Source organism: Microtus pennsylvanicus, chromosome 10, assembly GCF_037038515.1.
Source record: "Microtus pennsylvanicus isolate mMicPen1 chromosome 10, mMicPen1.hap1, whole genome shotgun sequence".
Classification (NCBI taxonomy): domain Eukaryota; kingdom Metazoa; phylum Chordata; class Mammalia; order Rodentia; family Cricetidae; genus Microtus; species Microtus pennsylvanicus.
Window position 1 is genome coordinate 28,952,145 of NC_134588.1, and position 17,238 is coordinate 28,969,382.

Below are 17,238 nucleotides of genomic sequence, written 5' to 3' on the forward strand. Positions count from 1 at the left end.
TTTTTAAGTGCTTTAATCTTGTCCTAGCTAGAATTGCTATTGCTATGATGAAACACCATGACCAAGAGCATGTTGGGAAGAAAGGGTTTATTTGACTTATGCTTCCATAACTGAAGGAAGTCAGGACAGGAACTCAAACAGGACAGGAACCTGGAGGTAGGAGCTGATGCAGAGGCCATGGAGGAGTGCTGCTTACTGGCTTGGTCAATTTTTCTCCCTCTGCTTTCTTAGAGAACCCAGGACTAACCGTCAAGGGGTAGCCCCACCCACAATGGGCTGGGTTGACCCTCTCCCATTAATCACTAGTTAAGAAAATACCCTACAGCCGGATCTTATGGAGGGATTTTCTCGATTTAGGCTCCCTCCTTTCAGATGACTCTAGCTTGTACCAAGTTGATGTAAGACCAGTCAGCACAAATCCTTACGCAAACAAGGTAACTAATGATTTATTTTTCTGTTGTTTTGTCTCTGTTCTCTGACTGGCAAGCAAGGTAACTCTGGGAAATTCCTTACTCTTTGTTCTGACTTTTGTCAGCCTTTCTCATCTGTAAACCTGGTCTCCTCGGGACAGACTGGAGGGAGATTTATTTTATTTTACAGAATTCAATGTTGCCTGATTCTGGAATTGCAAAATGAGGTCAATCAAGATCTTTCTACCTTAGAGTTCCTGCTTTCCAGAGGCTTCTGGTCTAGTTGCAGGGATGCTATAAACAGGTAAAGTCAGGATGAAGTTTTTGGTTAAGTCTAAAACTTGGCTCTAGTTGAAAAACTCTGTGAAAGCTTTGTGCAGGGGAAACAGAAAGTAGACTGGAATTTCCTGAGAGGCTTCCTCAGACCCGCATGGTACTCCTGTTGAACTTGGAAATTCTTCTTGCTTTTATTTTTGCTCTCACTGTGAGACCCTGGCTGGCCCGGAATGAATAGCAGCAATCGTCCTGCTTCTTCTTCTTGAGTGATGGGATTCCAGGTATTCACCAGGATACCCAGCCTACCGCTTTTCTTTCTACCCTCCAGCAGAATGAACCTGGTACAAGCTGAAGTCAGGACAGACAGTGTTTAGCCAGGGGGCACTAACCTCATGTCCTGTGTGTGTTCTTTCCATACGTCGTCAGAGCAAAGCGATTTTGTGAGGAAGAGACCAGGACTGGAAGACTGCTCGAGACTGCTCAAAGGCAGGAGGACATCAGTGAGCACCAGCTAGAAGTCCAGAAAATGCTAGACACACACACCATGCATAAGTCCCTGAGCTTGGCCTGAGCCAAGTTGGCAAGCGTCAGGAGAAGGCTACACAAGTAGATGGGAACTCAGCCAGACTGCATCCTCCAAGCCTTCTTTACCCATAGACCAAAAAGAGTTCACATGAAGATGACTTTGGGACCCAAGTAGGGAAAACGGTACTCATGGAAGACAATAGTGGCTCAGCGTATAGACAAAGCCTCTAAGGATGGGCAGTTCTGGCTGTGTTCATATGAGAAATGAGCGAAGAGCAGCATCAGCAGCCTGGCCAATGCAGCTTCCAGATAGGCTGCTTCACCGCTGGCATCTTGCTGGGTCCTCCACAGGGGGCCTGGCTTCCAGCTTGCCCTTTCGTGCATGTGGGTGGCCATCTATACTCTGCCACAAGCAATAATCTCCTTTTCCCACTTCCTGGGATTACTGTGGAGAGAATTGGAGGGGGCAGCCTCTACTGTGATCATTGGAAAGCGAGTGTGAATCCACACGGGTGGGATGTGGAATTCAATCAGAGGACATTTCCTCTGCTTCCTTACCTAAAGCAGTGGTTCTCCACCTTCCTAACACTGCAGCCCTTTAATACAGTTCCTCATGGCATGGTGACTGCCAACCATGAAATTATTTTCTTTGCTACTTCATAGCTGTGATTTTGCTACTGTTGCGAACAGTAATATAACTCCCTGTGCTTTTTCATGGTCTTAGGTGACCCCTCAAGGGGTCTTGACCCACGGGTTGAGAAACTCTGCCCTAGACACTTCATCAGGAAGCCTCTGTGGCTTGGCTGTGTTTGCTGTCTTTTCTCCTTTTTGTTACATAGCTGGTTTCATGCTCTGACTTGGCAGTGTTGAAGTGGGGGTGCCAAGTCCCATTTTCTGGGGTCATTGCCCTGATGGATGAGTGCTGGAAGCGCGAGAGCTGTTTAGGGGGTGTAGGCTTCATAGGAGACTCCTGAGCTGGGCAGTGTGTTCTGGGAGGGAAGGGATTGTCTTTTCTTCTCTCAGAAGCCAGGGGTAGCACATCTAAGACAATTGCTGTCTTTTGTTGATTGGTTTGTCTATTTTGCCAGTTTGAGAAGGTCTTGCTATACAGCCTAGTCTGGCTTCTAACTTGCAATTCCTCTGTCTTCACCTCCCGAGCTGGGTTTACAGGCATGTGTCACCAGGCCCAGCTTGAAAGACCTAAGAGGGAAGAGGCAGAGGTATCCTTCTGAGCCAAGGCCTTGGATGCTGTACAGAATTAGTTTGATTTCCTTGGGAACGTATATTGTTGTTCGAATTTCATTCTGGTTCAATTGTTTTGGAAGCTACAGTGATTCGGTTTTAATTTCATTTTGAACTCATTAGCTAGGTTTTTGTTTTGTTGGTTCTTTCCCCCTTCTAAACTCTAGTTTGGTTCATGATTTGTTTTTCTAACAAAATATTTGTCTCTCATTTGTTTTAGGCCGCAGCAAATTAGTGCCATTTAAAAATAGTTTTTGTTTAATGGCCATGATCAGTAAAACTAAGGAAGTGATGTGTAGGGAAGGAACCATGTGACGAGCTTGCATTTAATTTTTAATCCTAATTAGAGTGTCAGCAATGCCCTAAGTGCTCATTAAGTCTCAACTGAAGATCAAAGGAGGCCCAGTGGAGGTAGTCTTCCTGCTTCCATGCGAGATGGGGAGGAAGCATTTGCTACCTGTCCTCTGTCATACACGCTGTTCCAGAGGCCGTAAAAGACTTCTGTGTTTCCTGTAGTTTGCAAAGGGGTTCTTTCTTCTTTCCTTCTTTCTTTCTTTCCTTCCTTCCTTCCTTCCTTCCTTCCTTCCTTCCTTCCTTCCTTCTTTCCTTCCTTCCCCCTCCCTCCCTCCCTCCCTCCCTCCCTCCCTCCCTTCCCTTCTTTCCTTCCTTTTCCCCTGTCTCTCTCCTTCCCTCCCTTCTTTCTTTGTGTGTATGACATGTACACATTGTGTATGTGCATGTGTTCATGTGTGAGTATGAGCATTCTTGTGCCACAGCACACAAGAAGAGGCCCAGTCCCCTGCCCCCACACTACCTTCTATCCTAACTGAGACAGGACCTCTTTGTCCTCCTGTTGTTGCATATGCAGCCTAGCTGGCCCACTAACTTCTGGACGTGCTTCTGCTTTGCTTTGTTGTTTTGTTTATTTGTTTGTTTGGGACTTATTTATCTTATTTTATGTGTGTGAGTGTTTTACCCACGTGTATGCCTGTGCAAAATACACAGGCCCGAGACCCAGAAGGTCAGAAGAGGTTGTGGGATCCCCTCAAACTGGAGTTAAGGACGACTGTGACCCCTCCTCCCCTCCATGTGGTGTTTATTTATATGCTTGGTTTTGCTCTGGAGCCCAGCCTGTCCTCCAGTTCTCCATCCTTCTGACTCAGCCTCCTGAGTGCTGGTATTACAGGTGGGTGCCACCACATGGTTCCTTCTTGTGTTATTACCCCAGTGCCCTCAGTGGTGGGGACTGAACCCAGGGCCAGACACACGCAGGCAAGTACTCTCTCACTAAGCTCCACCCTCAGCCCAGGCTTTGTTTTTAGCCGGGGCGGGGGGGGGGGCACCAGTTACTGACCCAGTATCTACTGCATTGGAGACTGGAGAAAAACAGACATTCAGACCATAGTTTCTCACAAAACAGAAACGCTTACAACAAAAATCTCAAGCTCCTCACTTCCTGCTTGCTGCCTGCTCACCTCTGTTCTCAAATCCTCTGGGTATCTGCTAACTTTTCGGGGGGGGGGGGGTGGAGGTATCCCGAGCTTGTGGAAAATCACTTGTTCCCCACCCCTGACTCCAACCAGAATTAGCTACATGTGCCTCAAAAATTGAAGACTCCTTCCAGAGAGGGGACAGTTCTCACTTTGCTTTGTTTTAAGACATGGTATCATGTAGCCAAAACTGACCTCATACTCTCTATGTAGTTGAGGATGAAACTTAACCTCCAGATTTTCCTGCTGCCTCCTCCTAAGCAATGAAATTCCAGACGTGCCATCAGGCCCTGCCTGAGGGAGGCAAATTCTTTAGAGAGTCTACTAGGTATGTCCAACCTTCATCCACGGGCTACATACAGAACACACCACAAAGGATAGCCATGAATGCATCCCAATACAGGATCCCAAACCTACGTAAAACATTATGAAATCTCTCTCTCTCTCTCTCTCTCTCTCTCTCTCTCTCTCTCTCTCTCTCTCTCTCTCTCTCTCTCTCAGTCCTGCAGCGTGAACATCATGGATGACACCATGTCACAATGTCAAAACACTGGACACAACGGACTCCACTTTGTCTTTTTCATGCAGATTCTTCCAAGAACCTGGCAGAAACAACAAGAGGACACTTCTTGAACAACAAGAAGTGTTCTTCTGTAGGCTTTCCCCTACTCTAGACTTCCACCAATGGCCTACAGGTCTACCTTAAAGCCATCTTTATCTCTTAGAGGTACTCGTGGCAGTGAGAGAGATCCCAAAGCCACAGAGGCAAGGAGGGATTGGTTGCTCTGGTGACTTGCTCCTGCCAGATAGTGTCTGCCTCCTTAGTTTGTTCTGGGTTTGGTGGCTGGGGACAGAGAGAAAGTTGTAGAGAAGAAAAGCTAATTTTATTCACGCCTGTGGAGAAATGTGGTTTACATGGGGAGGTAGATGAGGAGGTAGATGGCTACAGGGCTCCATTTCTGGTTTGCTAAGCGCTCTTTGACAAAGGGGTCAGCTTCCTTGAGCTTCTCCCACCTCCCCCACCTGTGGCATCACAGCAGGGGAGGGGGCTTTCTGGTAGTGTGAAACTTGACTAATTAGTTTGAGGGAAAGCCAAGGGCAGCACTGTGAGCCAGGATTGTTGGGATTGGTTATAAGCGCAGGCCCAGATTCTGAACCTGCAGGCTCCTCTGGGAAGAAGGGGCCTCCAGAAACCCTCTGTTTCTTCTCCTTCACATTCCAGGCAGTAGCCTTGCCATTACTCACAGTACCTCTTTGTGGATCAGGAAATAGTTTCAGAACACATGATTTGAATAGTTTTGTGTGGCCATACTTTTTCCCACTGATGACAACTCCACCTCGCTCTGTGAGGTATAGACTTCTATTCCCATGTTTTGCATTGAACATGGAGGCTTCAGGAGGTTCAACCTGCCTGGATCACTGGCTTCAGGATCGGAGGACAGCATACACCCAAGTGGTCACAGGCATTGCGCTGTACCTTGTGCTCATAGCTACCAGGTGCCGAGCACCACACGATCTCCAAAGAGCTGAGGAACAGCGTCGAGTTAACTGTGGTGCAGATCCGCTTGGTGTTCCGAAAGACTCGGGTCCTCTGTGATGCCTTCCTTAGTCCCCATGTGTGGGATCCTCAGGGCTTCCAGAGAGTTCCAGGCTTCCCTCTGAGAAGGTGCTCACTGCGATGAACATCCGTTTATCAGCTTGGCTCCACTGGGCCTCAGTTTCCTTGAAGGTGAATATATCTTGGGCTTTTCTGAACTTTCAGTGGCTGGCACGGTGCATTGCAGAGCGGGAGTTCAATAGTTGTGGGAGTAAGAACGAGAGAATGAGTCAACAGCAGAAAAACGTAGCAGCCGCTGCGCTGGAAGTGGGGGGCTAGTTATAAGAAAGAGCACCCCAACACCTCCAAAGGCGGGGGTCGTTAAAAAGGAGCATCATGCCACCTAACTGGCTTGAACTGCCCTGGGTAAAGCCATGAGCGGCTCCTCGCAAAGACATGAGGAGTGCGATGGTTCTCTCTAGGAACAGACGCTCCTCCCATCTGCCTTGGGATCTGTGTGTTGCAAGAAAAATGTTGAAATAGGGAGCCAGAAGTGCACCCCAGCCCCAGCCAAAGTTTCTAGTAGTATACCCACAGTGAGGGTACCGTTATCCTTGTTTTATAGATGAGGAGACTAAAGGCCAGAACGTCCAGCAGTTTAGCCGAGTTCATTCAGCTTGTATGTGCTACTGCTCAGTTCCCAGTCTGATGTTTTTGTTTTTACTCTTCTGATAACCATAGTCCTGGCGTTCACGACTTCCAGGCACCTGACTCCCTCCATTTCTACCACCTCCTGTCTTCTCTTACTTAACACAAGTTTCCTGGCTAAAGATCTCACATACTTTATTACCAGGTCTAGTTTCTTGGCGGAGAAGCTCAACCGTTGGCTGCGGAGAGGTCTGCAATCTCCAGCACCTGTGATGGGTTGGCACGGCCTTCCACAGCCACGTTTCAAGTTCCATCTCCTGGATTCCTGTTCTTCCAGTCAGTCTGTGGCCAGGGAGATTTCTCTCACCTTCTGTAGTACCCGAGGCAAACCTCCTTCTGCCTGGGCCCCCAAATCACCATGGCTTTCATCATGGCTGTTTGTGTCAGGGTCTTATTATGTAGCCCAGGCTGGTTTTGAACTCACAACCCTCCTGCCTCAACCTTCAGGGTTCCAGGATTGCAGAAGTGTGACACCATGCCCACAAACTCTGTAATCCAAGTTATTGGAGGATCTTGAAAATTATTTGGATTTTGAAAATTAGAATTTTCCAAGAAGATTCTGCCTCTTTTGGATACCCAGAAGAAAGAAGATTTTATTAGCTAAATAGTTGTTCATTTTTCTTGAATTTACAAGTTCCTCAAATGCCCTGGGAGTTTGTGTGTGTGTGTGTGTGTGTGTGTGTGTGTGTGTGTGTGTGTGTGTGTTCTGATGTCATGTCAGCGCTCTCTCTTTGAGACAGGGTCTGTAGACCAGACTGGTCTTGAACTCAGAGAGCTCCGCCAGCCTCTGCCTCTTCCCAAGTGCTGCTGGACTAAAGGTGTATGCCACTCAGGCAGCAGCTCAAGACCAAGAAACAAAAGTGGATCAGGTTGATCTCTGGCTGGCCATGGAGAGAGTAAGTCTTTCTTTCCAACACCTAGGAGGCTGAGGCAGGAGGATTGTCAGTTGGCGGTCTATCTTGACTACATGGTAAGATCCTATCTCAAATTATATGAGAGAGAAAGAGACACACACACACACACACACACACACACAGAGAGAGAGAGAGAGAGAGAGAGAGAGAGAGAGAGAGAAGAGAGAGAACACACAACCCCCATGAAATAGGGGTTATTCTCCATTTGCCAAGAAAGGAAAGCTGAGACTGAGAACTTAGGCCCCCAAGCTTTGTCAGGATTTGAACCTGCGTGTTGTCAAATACTTGCTTTTCTCATCTGCCATGCTGCCCACCCCATCCCACCCACCACCTCAGCCCGTCCCTCCTTCCTGTGCCTCCCGGTGACTCATTCTTTCTTGGCAGCTGCTGCGGTTTGCAGACATTGTGGGTTTTGATAACTCGGTAAATGAAGTCATCGTGTTGTTGGCGGCGGCGTCCTTGTATCGGCTGGTTCTCTGGCCACCCACTGGCCCTATTCCCTGTGCTGCCGAGAGTCCCCTGGACTTTGTGGGAAAAGTGATTCCCTGGTTGTCAACTGTCTTTGAAAGAATGTGGGTTCCCTAGAGACCGAGCAGAAACCTCCCTAAGACTCCGCTCCTTGTCGTCTATGTCTTACACATCAGGAATCAGTACGCTCACTGCAGGATGAGGTCTCCACCTTCTCAGGATTCCCATACTCAGTTCTGAAGCCAACGTCACCTTCTTTTTCCTCTGAAACTTTAAGCCTGATGTGGCAATCCCCAGCCTCAAAGCCCTTCCTTTTATCTTTTCCTCCATTCCCTTGGGTATCGTGTCTATGTGACACATGAAGTGACCAGCATCTGTCTCCCAGAATTCCCTTGGTGGATGTGCAATTAGCCTCCACCTTGTGCCCCTTGGAAGAGGGGACTGTAGAGGGGTGTGAGAGAGGAAGAGGTGACAAATACCGAAGAAACTCTCCGAGCCAGGCACGGCACCTTACTTGTATCTTAAATTTAATTGCAGTAGTCAGTACTCTTGGCCTCATTGCCATGGAGACACAGGAATTCAGCAAGGCCAACATAGCCTGCCCATGGAGGGCAAATCTGGGACTTGCTCCTTGCCAGTTTGGTTCTGAAGTTGCTATTTAGAGTGCACTTTCTCCTACAGGTGACAGAGAATCATTGGAAGTGCCCAGCAGGAAGCTCAGCGACTAAAGCCTTGCTGCAGGAGATTGTCTGACAGCAGGGAGTGGAGTGGATGGGAGAGAAGGGAGGCCAACGCTGTGAGAACCAGTGAGGGGACCACAGTGGCAGCAGGAGTCTTGACAAGGAAGAGGGTAGAAGCAGAAAGGCAAGGCCAGGAACAAGACAGCCTTGGTCCAGAATGTACTTCCTCACGCTGTCACTTAGGGCCCTGCCAGGGGTGTGTGGACTATGCCAGGGGTGACATTGGTTGCTGCTCTACTTGAATCAGTTTACTCAGAGACAGTACGGATGGGAAATCTGGTCGTAGGGGTGGGGGTGGGAACTTCTGTGCTCTTTTAGCTGGGATGGACTAGGCTGTCTTCTCCTGCTGGGGACCAGGTTCTTGCCACCACATAGAGTGTGCTCAATACATAGTAAATGGCTGTGGTAAGCTAAGACATGGCTTTGGGATAGAGATGAGCCATCCCTGTTTATGAGTGCCTCTCGTCCTAGGCTGGCATGGCAGACTGGGTGACTCCTCCTTTCCTGATGGGGAAACTGAGGCTCCGGGGCTCCAGGGCTTCTTTCCCACGGTTGTCTGGAAGACCAGAGGGCAGATTTAAAGTCTTCGTCCCAGCTCTGACTGCTCTCTGCAGCCCTTCTGTCTTTGGTGTCAGAGAAATGAGGGAGTATTAATAAGCTTCCCAGGAGTGGGGCAGCTTACAGTTTACAAAACTGCTTCCCATCCATTATCCCATTTGATCCTCTCAGCAATGTATTATTATTATTATACTCATTTTGCAGACAGGGAAACTGAGGCCCAATTATTTGAGGCTGTGGTCATTCAACCATGAGTAATAGAACTAGAACTCCAGATGGGGTTTTCCTCCTTTCATCCTCCCTCTCCCTTTTTGGAGACTATAGCACAGACTAGCCTTGAACTCATGGCCATACTCCTGCCTCAGCTTTCCAAGAGCTGGTATTACAGGAGCGAGACTTCATTCCCGGCTTAGGACATGGTTTTATGGCTCTAAGCCCACACTCTTTCAAGGAGACCACGGCAAAGGAAGCAAATGAAAGTTAGAACAACAAAGGGGAGAAGCAGGAGGCTCCAGGGGGCCAGTGCCGCACGGTGGATGCCCAGAGCTTCAGGCTAAACTTCATGCGCGACCTGGGGAACCACAGTGGTCCACCGCAGATGGGGCTGTGGGGTAAGTTGTTTTTTCTGCCTGGGAAGTTTGCACAGTTCTTACTAGAGGGGGATGCACAGGAGGAGCCTCTGGGACAAAACTTCCTTCTTCTCACTTGTGGACCCTGTGAAGATAAAGAAACAAGAGAAAAAGGATAAAGCTGGCATGCCTGCAGTTACCTCTGAGATGCCCAGTAAATTAAACTATAGAGATGGATGGGTAGATGGCAGGATGGATGATGGACGGATGGGTGGGTGAGTTAAGTGGCAATTAGAGGGTGGGATAGATGAGCAGGTGAGTGGAGGATGGATGGGTAAGTAGGTGGAAGGATGGATGGATGGGTAAGTGGGTGGGTGGGTGGATGGAGGGTTGGGTTACTGGGGGGTGGGTAGATAGGTGGGTGGGTAGATGGATGGGTGGAGGGAGGATGAGTGAGTGGAAGGATGTTTTCAGGAATAAGATTTAGAAAAATTGCACATCAACCCAGGCAGCATCTTTCCCACTCTGGGGTCCTCTTTATAATCAATGAGGGTATTCTGTTCTTACCATTTTAGCCTGATGGAGTATTTCATGTTTTGAGTGATGTTCCTACCAAGAGGAAGAAGTCAGCATAGTACACAGAGAGGCTGAGTCGTCCAAGATGGTAGATGAAGTCTGGCTGTCCAGTTTACCAGCGTCTCTAAAGTCTTGCCTCCACTGAGTCAGGCTTCCTCTGACTCAGGCCCTGAAGAAGCTCAAACTGCCCCTGTAGGAGGGGACAGTTACCTACCCACGGAGTAGCTGTTGTAGCTTTTATGGCTAAGTATCTAGAAGGACTCAAGAGCTAAGAAAGGTGTTTGTTCAAGCTCTATTTATTCTGCCTGCTTTTTGCTCAGCTTCCATAGAAACCCTGCAGTATGGATGCTCTCAAGCAATTGGGAAGGGTAGGGTAAGGCCAAAGAGTTGGGCATGATCCAAACTCTTCTGTGTCTTCATTGCCTGCCCAGGCCCACCCCCACTCCAGTTACACCAGTAGAATCAGTAGTAGTTTTGATCTTAAGACTCGTAGTGGTCTTGCCATGTTGAACACACTGGGACTGGGTCTCACAATGCTGGATTTTAGTTCTCCCTCTGTTCAGAGTGTCTGCTGTAGAGTATAGCATCTGCCTATAGTACTTGTTGGAAGCTGCTTGTTCATTTCCTAGATGCCCAGATCAGAATAATGACACAGAAACTGTATTGATTACAACACTGTTTGGCCAATAGCTTATGCGTATTTCTAGCTAACTCTTACATCTTAAATTAACCCATTCCTATTATTTTGTGTAGTGCCATAAGGCTGTAGTTTACCAGGTAAAGTTCCAGAGTATGTCTCCTTAGGCAGCTACATGGTGTCTCTTTGACTCTGCCTCCTCTCTCTCTCTCTCTCTCTCTCTCTCTCTCTCTCTCTCTCTCTCTCTCTCTCTGTGTGTGTGTGTGTGTGTGTGTGTGTTCAGATTTCCCACCTGGCTATATTCTTCCCTGCCATAGGCTTAAAGCAGCTTCTTTATTAACCAATGGTAATAAAACATATTCACCCGTGCTAACTGAACAGCTGATACAGGAGTAAAATGAGAAAATGAATGAAGCAGCTGGCCATGACCTTGGCAACCCATTTCCCCATTCAGAATCTTGGCTTCTACACCTACAGACTTGGCATTATGATGATCGCTCCCTTAGCCACCCTCAAGCCCCCAAGAGTATATGGGTAGGTATGAGTGGTGCTCATGGCAGATGCTCAAGGCCCAGACAGGTTAGGAACCACACCACAGATGGTAACCATGAAGACAAATGCAATGGTGTGCTGGGTATGTAACTTCAACACTTGGAAGGCAGAGGCAGGAGGAGGATTACTGGGAGTTCAAGGCTAGCCTGGTCTACACAGTAAATTCTAGGATACCCAGGACTACCAAATAACAGGAACCTGTCTCAAAAAAAACCAAAAAACAAAATTTACATTCAAACTACTTATTTTACCTCGAAGGTGTCCTAAATACTGAATAAGATTTAAATATTCAAAATTACATTTATGTGTGTGTCTGTGTGTGTCAGTGTGTACATGCATGTGGCTGTGTGAGTCTGTGTGTGTACATGCATGTGTCTATCTGTGAATGGGGGCATGCACATGTGGGGGAGTATATGCATGTGTGTGTGTGTGTGTATGTGTGTGTGTGTGTATGTGTGTGTGTGTCAGTGTGTGCATGTTTTAGGTGAGAGGACAGCAGTAGAAGTCAATTTTCTTCTCCCACTGTGTGAGCAGAGGCCTAGAGGTTGAACTCAGGCCGTCAGATTTGGCAGCAAGCCCCTTTACCCACTGAGCCATTTTGCTGGCCCTGAATGATTTTTCTTTCTTTTTTAAGGTTTGATTTTGCTGTGCTGGCCAGCTTGGTTCAAATAGTCTTTTTGTTATGTCATAAGTGGATGTGACGATAGGCTTCCAGCTTAGACATGACTTCTTCTCTTCCTTGAGACAGGGGCTTGCTAAGTAGCTTAGGATGGTCTCACACTTGCAATCCTCTTGTCTTGGCTTCCCAAATGCTCAGACTACAGGCATGTGCCCACCTCGCCTAACTTTGGATATGATTTCTTTTGAAGTATTCTTCTGGAAGTACTGATTTAACATCAAGAAGTGGCTGTAGGGCTCAGGTGATGGTTCACTTGGTAAACTGATGGCCACATAGGTACCAGGACCAGGGTACTGGTCCTCAGTGCTTTTGTAGAAAGCCAGATGGGGAAGCACTCACCTGTGACATCAATGTTGGGGAGGCAGAGACAGGAGGATGCCTGAGGCTTGCTGACTAGTCAGCCCAGTCAGCCAGGCAGCATCAGGTTAAGTGAGAGAGTCTGCTTCAAAACATGAGGTAGAGCATGGTGGAGGAAGACAGCGGACGCTGACCTCTGTGTGCGCCCACACAAGTGTGCCAAAACATACACATGCACCAAGGGGCTGGGTTATAGCTCAGCATCATGGAAATGCATGCACACACACACACACACGCACATGGTTGTGGTGGTGGGGATTACAATCCATGGCCTGTAGTGGGGTGGTGAGATTGCTTTGGGGGGAAGGGTCTCCAGGTTCTATTAAGAACATCGGCTTCATCTCTGTGATTCTGACATTCTCACCTAGCTGGTCCTAACCTGCTGCTGCGCCCTCCTGATTGTAGGTCACAGGGTTTCAGGTCCACTCCCAGAACTGACCTGCAGTGGCTTCTAAAGATCTCGCTAGGGAGAATTCTCTACAGTATTTGGGAGGTCCCTTCTCTGCTCAGTTTCAGCCCAGGACCCCGTGCTGGTGGAGGAAAAATGCCCAGTTTTATAGTCAGCCCCTTGGAGCCTCTCATGAAAATGCCTCAGACCCTTAAGACTAGACGCCAGCCTCAGCAGCACTGGGCGCCGCTCTAAACCCCCGGCTTTGTGCTAAATATAGTGGCAGGAGGGAAGGTGGTGTGGATGTGGAGGGGATCTAAGCAGAGGGAGGGAGTCAGGGAGGAGAATGGGCGGGGAGAGAGGAAAGAGACAGTGATGATTGGAGGGAGAGCAATAAAAGAAGGCAGAGAAGACACTGAAAAGATTTTGTTTTGTTTTGTTTTTTAAGACAGGGCTTCTTTGTGTAACAGTCCTATCTGTCCTGGAACTAGCTCTTGTAGACCAGGCTGGCCTTGAACTCACAAAGATCCACCTGCTTCTGCCTCCTGAGTGCTGGGATTAAAGGCGTGCGCCACCACGGTCCAGATGGATGCAGAAGAGTATAGAAGCAGTATAGAAGAGTGCAGGAAAGGAAGTTAGGCAGAATGAGAGGAGAGAGAGAGAGAGAGAGAGAGAGAGAGAGAGAGAGAGAGAGAGAGAGAGAGAGAGAACAGGCAGGCTGTGCTCTCAGCACAGGTGTCAGTGGGGTGAGGGGACACCCAGAGTGGAGACAGAAGGGTCCCCAGGCCAGGCCCCCAGCTGGCTGGCCTGCTGGGAGTCCTCGGTTAGATTTTAAGTACTGCAACAATGATTGGTTGGAAATGACCCTATTCTCCTTCTCCCAGTCTGTCCCCACACCTTCATTAGGGATCAAGGTCTAGCTTAGCTACCCCTGCAGACTGGACTCAGCCAGCTTCCTGCAGTCTGCAATCCAGACTGGCTGGAGCTTTTCAGAGGCTGTGGTGGTGACGGTTGCCATGGGAAGGGTCAAAGCAGACCGGGCAGAATGAGAGTGGGAGTGTGGTAGAGCCTGGTAAGAAGGGCAGCCTGGAGGCACTTGAGAGAGCGTCCCCTATGGCTTCTAGTGCCTGCCTCCCCTCAGCCTTGGGAAGCCTTGTCAGTCAGCTGAACTGAGCCAGGGCAGGCTGGCACTGTTAGCTGTGCCACAGCTGCACCTGAGAGAGCATGGCTCTGGGAAGACAGAGGGGTCTTTGAAGACAATCGCCTGGCAGGAGAAGCAGCGCTTGGGGATTTCCAAAGCTTGGGCAAGCCACTGTATTTTCATCTTGCATGCAAGGGCATGACAAACTTTCCTAGCAACTTCCAGCCCTCCGTGGAGGTAGAGTTGGTTGTATGTGGCCAGTGCTCTTGGCTGTGCCAGCGAAGGAGGGACCTGGGCTCCTGGGGTAGGGAGTAGGGGCTGGCAGCCTTTGCAACTTAAGTAGCCGGTCTCAGTAGCTGCTTAGGAAACACTTGTGGGTGGTGACAGCCAGCAGGTGAGCTGAGAGCCCTGGGGAGAGAGGATGGGACTGGACCACTCCCCTGCCTGTCATATTCTTCCCCTATGGTGGGTGGGGAGGGGGAAAGGGGAAAGGAAAACCTCCAGTTAGAGGACAGGCAGAGACAAATGAGCCCTTTACCCAAGGCTCCACCAGAGCAGAACAGCCTCTCTCCTATATGTGAAGGGCAGCTGTCATTTATGGGCTTGTCTGAAGTGGGGCTCCACATGGGGAGAGTTTTCTTAAAGGCACAGGAGACCCTGCTGGGGAATTGGAGGGTCAAGAGACACCTTCCCAGGATAGAGGAAATAGGAAGGAATGAACTCTACCGCAGTGTGAAGTCTGAGATGCCCAGTCCGGAGAGGCTGGGAGGTGAGAGGAGAGGCCGTTGAGAGCAGAAAGGACAGGGTAGGGGGCTTTCCTATACCTTTGTCCCCAGAGACAGGTTATCATGCCTCTGCTAGAGCTGACCTGTCCAGAGTCCAGAGCCAGCAGGACCAACAAAAGCCCCTGAGCAGCCAACACACACCTGTAAAACCTGGGGATTTGTATTATACAGGGTAGGAGTCCTGTATAGGGGGAGAAAAATAGAAATGTCGCCTCCCAAGTTTGGGAATGAGAAAATACCCCAGCTATTCCAGGTTGGGAAGGGAACACAGCATTGAAGGCTTGGGAGAAAGAGCCTGGGAAGATAGGGGAGCAGAGTGAGGATAGATGGGAGCGAAAGTGTCACTGGTTAGATGGTGATGTTTGAGAGAGGGGTGGGAGGGGGTCCAGGTACAGCAAGGCAAGGCAGGGCAAGGGGTGAGGCTGCAGAGCCAGAGTCTGGACGTGAGTGTGACTTAGCTCTTTCCCTGGGGGTGGGGGGTGGGGGAGGACCACACTAGGGACAGAGGAGGAGGAGGAGGAGGGCCGCGCTCAGGAAAATGGGGAAAGACAGTAGGTAGGTGAGAAGGCCTTGCTGGCAAATGGAGCATGGGAGAGAAAGGCTGCCAGCGGCCTGGGGTCTGGTGGGGAGGGAAGGGTGTGTGGGCGGGCACCCATGGAGGGAGAGCAGTTGAGCCAGCAAAGGGAAGAGTTCTGCCTCTTTTCCCCTTCATTTCAATTGCTATCAATAATACATTCCCAAGGAGCCGCCTTTGACAGCAATTAAAAAAGCATTTAAGCTCCCAGGGAGAAGCCGGAATGGTTCCTCCCACCACCCTCCACTCTCCAGCAACAGTCCCTAGTGATGATTCCCCTCGTGGTGTGTCCAAACTGGGGACACACGCGGGAGGGGAATGGAAAGGGGCCAGGGAATCTTCTCCACCCCTCCCTTCCTGAAGGCAGAATAGCTGAATGTTTTATACCAGGCTCCTCTAGAGTGTGGGTAGCTGTGGGAAGATGCGGTATGCAGAGGCTGAGGATTTAAAATACATTGTCACAACCCCTTTCTGATTACCAAGCCTCATTGCAGGGGGCCGGGGGTTGGACCCCATCAACCTGCTGGTTGGAGAGGACTTTTGTTTCTCTTTGCTGAAGAACTAAGAGTCTGGCAGGTTGAGGAGGGTACCGTTCATTTTAGGCCATTGCTGAGCCACTGCAGTACATGGGGACCCACTGCATTACCACAGAACAGAGGCGAGACAGACCTGCAAGAGACGGTTGGCAGCCGGGCAAGACCCTTCCAGAGAACTGGGTGCAGTTGGCAGCCGGGCATTGGGAGGCCAATAGAAAGCTTGGGGTGGCAGTTTGGCTCATACCTGTGATCCTGGCGCTTTCGAGGCTGAGGCAGAAGGAGGGCCTTGCTAGCCTGGCCTGCAGAGTGAGACTGTTTCAGATAAAATGAAGACATTCCAATCCAGCAGTAGTGGAGAAGAAAGGAGGGAGGGAAAGAAGGAAGGATGAAGGGGTGGGGTGTTGGGGAGAAAGCTCCTGCTTGGGAATCCTGCCCCTTTGTCCAGTAGCCTTCTCTGAGGGCTTTGTGCCAGAAACTGCAAAGATAAAACTTCTCTACTCAACTCTTGTGGGGGCATACTCCTTCACCAACCAAGAAGCCAATGAGGAGAGAGCGGTTATGTAGTTCACCAGGGGTCGCAGAGGGAAGTGACAGGGCCAAGGTGAAAGCCTTAGTCTGCCCTCACCACCACCAACTCCCCCCCCCCCCCCGCCCCGTCCTGTGCCACTTCACCCTGGGAGTTAAGTTCCAGCAGCAATTTCCCATCTAGGGTTCTACCTAGAGGTGACCTTCCTTCCACATCTGCAAAATACATCATCACATGCAATACAGAGGGAGGCAGGGAACTGGGTGGCACAGGGCATGGTCAGCATGCATCAACAAGGGCCTGGATCCTGTCTCCAGCGTCCTTTAACTTCCAAAAGGAAAAAGAGATTGGAGGCTGGCCTGGTGGCATGTGCCTATAACCACAGCACTGTTGGGGCAGGAGGACCATGCCTTTGAGGCCAGCCTCGGTTACAAAGGAAGACTTTCAAAAACAAACAAACAACAACAAAACCCCAACCAGTCTTGAAGGGGACCGGTTCCACGGATTGATAGACGATGGTATATCAAGTTATCAAGAGAAATGAGAGCAGTCTGAAGACGACTAATCCCTAGGGCATATTGTTTAGTGAGAATAAATGCAAACACATAGCAATATGTATCCCATCCTGCCATCTGTGTGAAGTGAGCGGGAAGGGTGCTCCCATACACTTACTGTCTTGTATGATGTATCTCCTGCTCCTCAAAAGGGCCACTAGGCTTTTGGACACTGACTTGTAGTACTTGAGAGGCAGAAGCAGGGTAAGTTCAAGGCCAGCCTGGGACCTCAGCAAGCCTCTGTCTCAAAAACAAATGAAGAAAGGACAGAGCACAGCACCATTGTTTGTCTCGAGGGTTAAGATGCATCCCTTAACCTCTTGAGTTCCTTTGCCATCAGCCGTCAGGGATTCCCTTTCTCGCAGGTCTTGTGAGCACAGGCCTGCTGTAAGATCCACTGTTGTCTGAGCTGCCTGGATGGGGAGATGTGAAACTCACCAAGTAGGGAGCCCTCACTTGGGGCTAAGCAGCCCTCTGGCTTGCACTGCCCCCCACA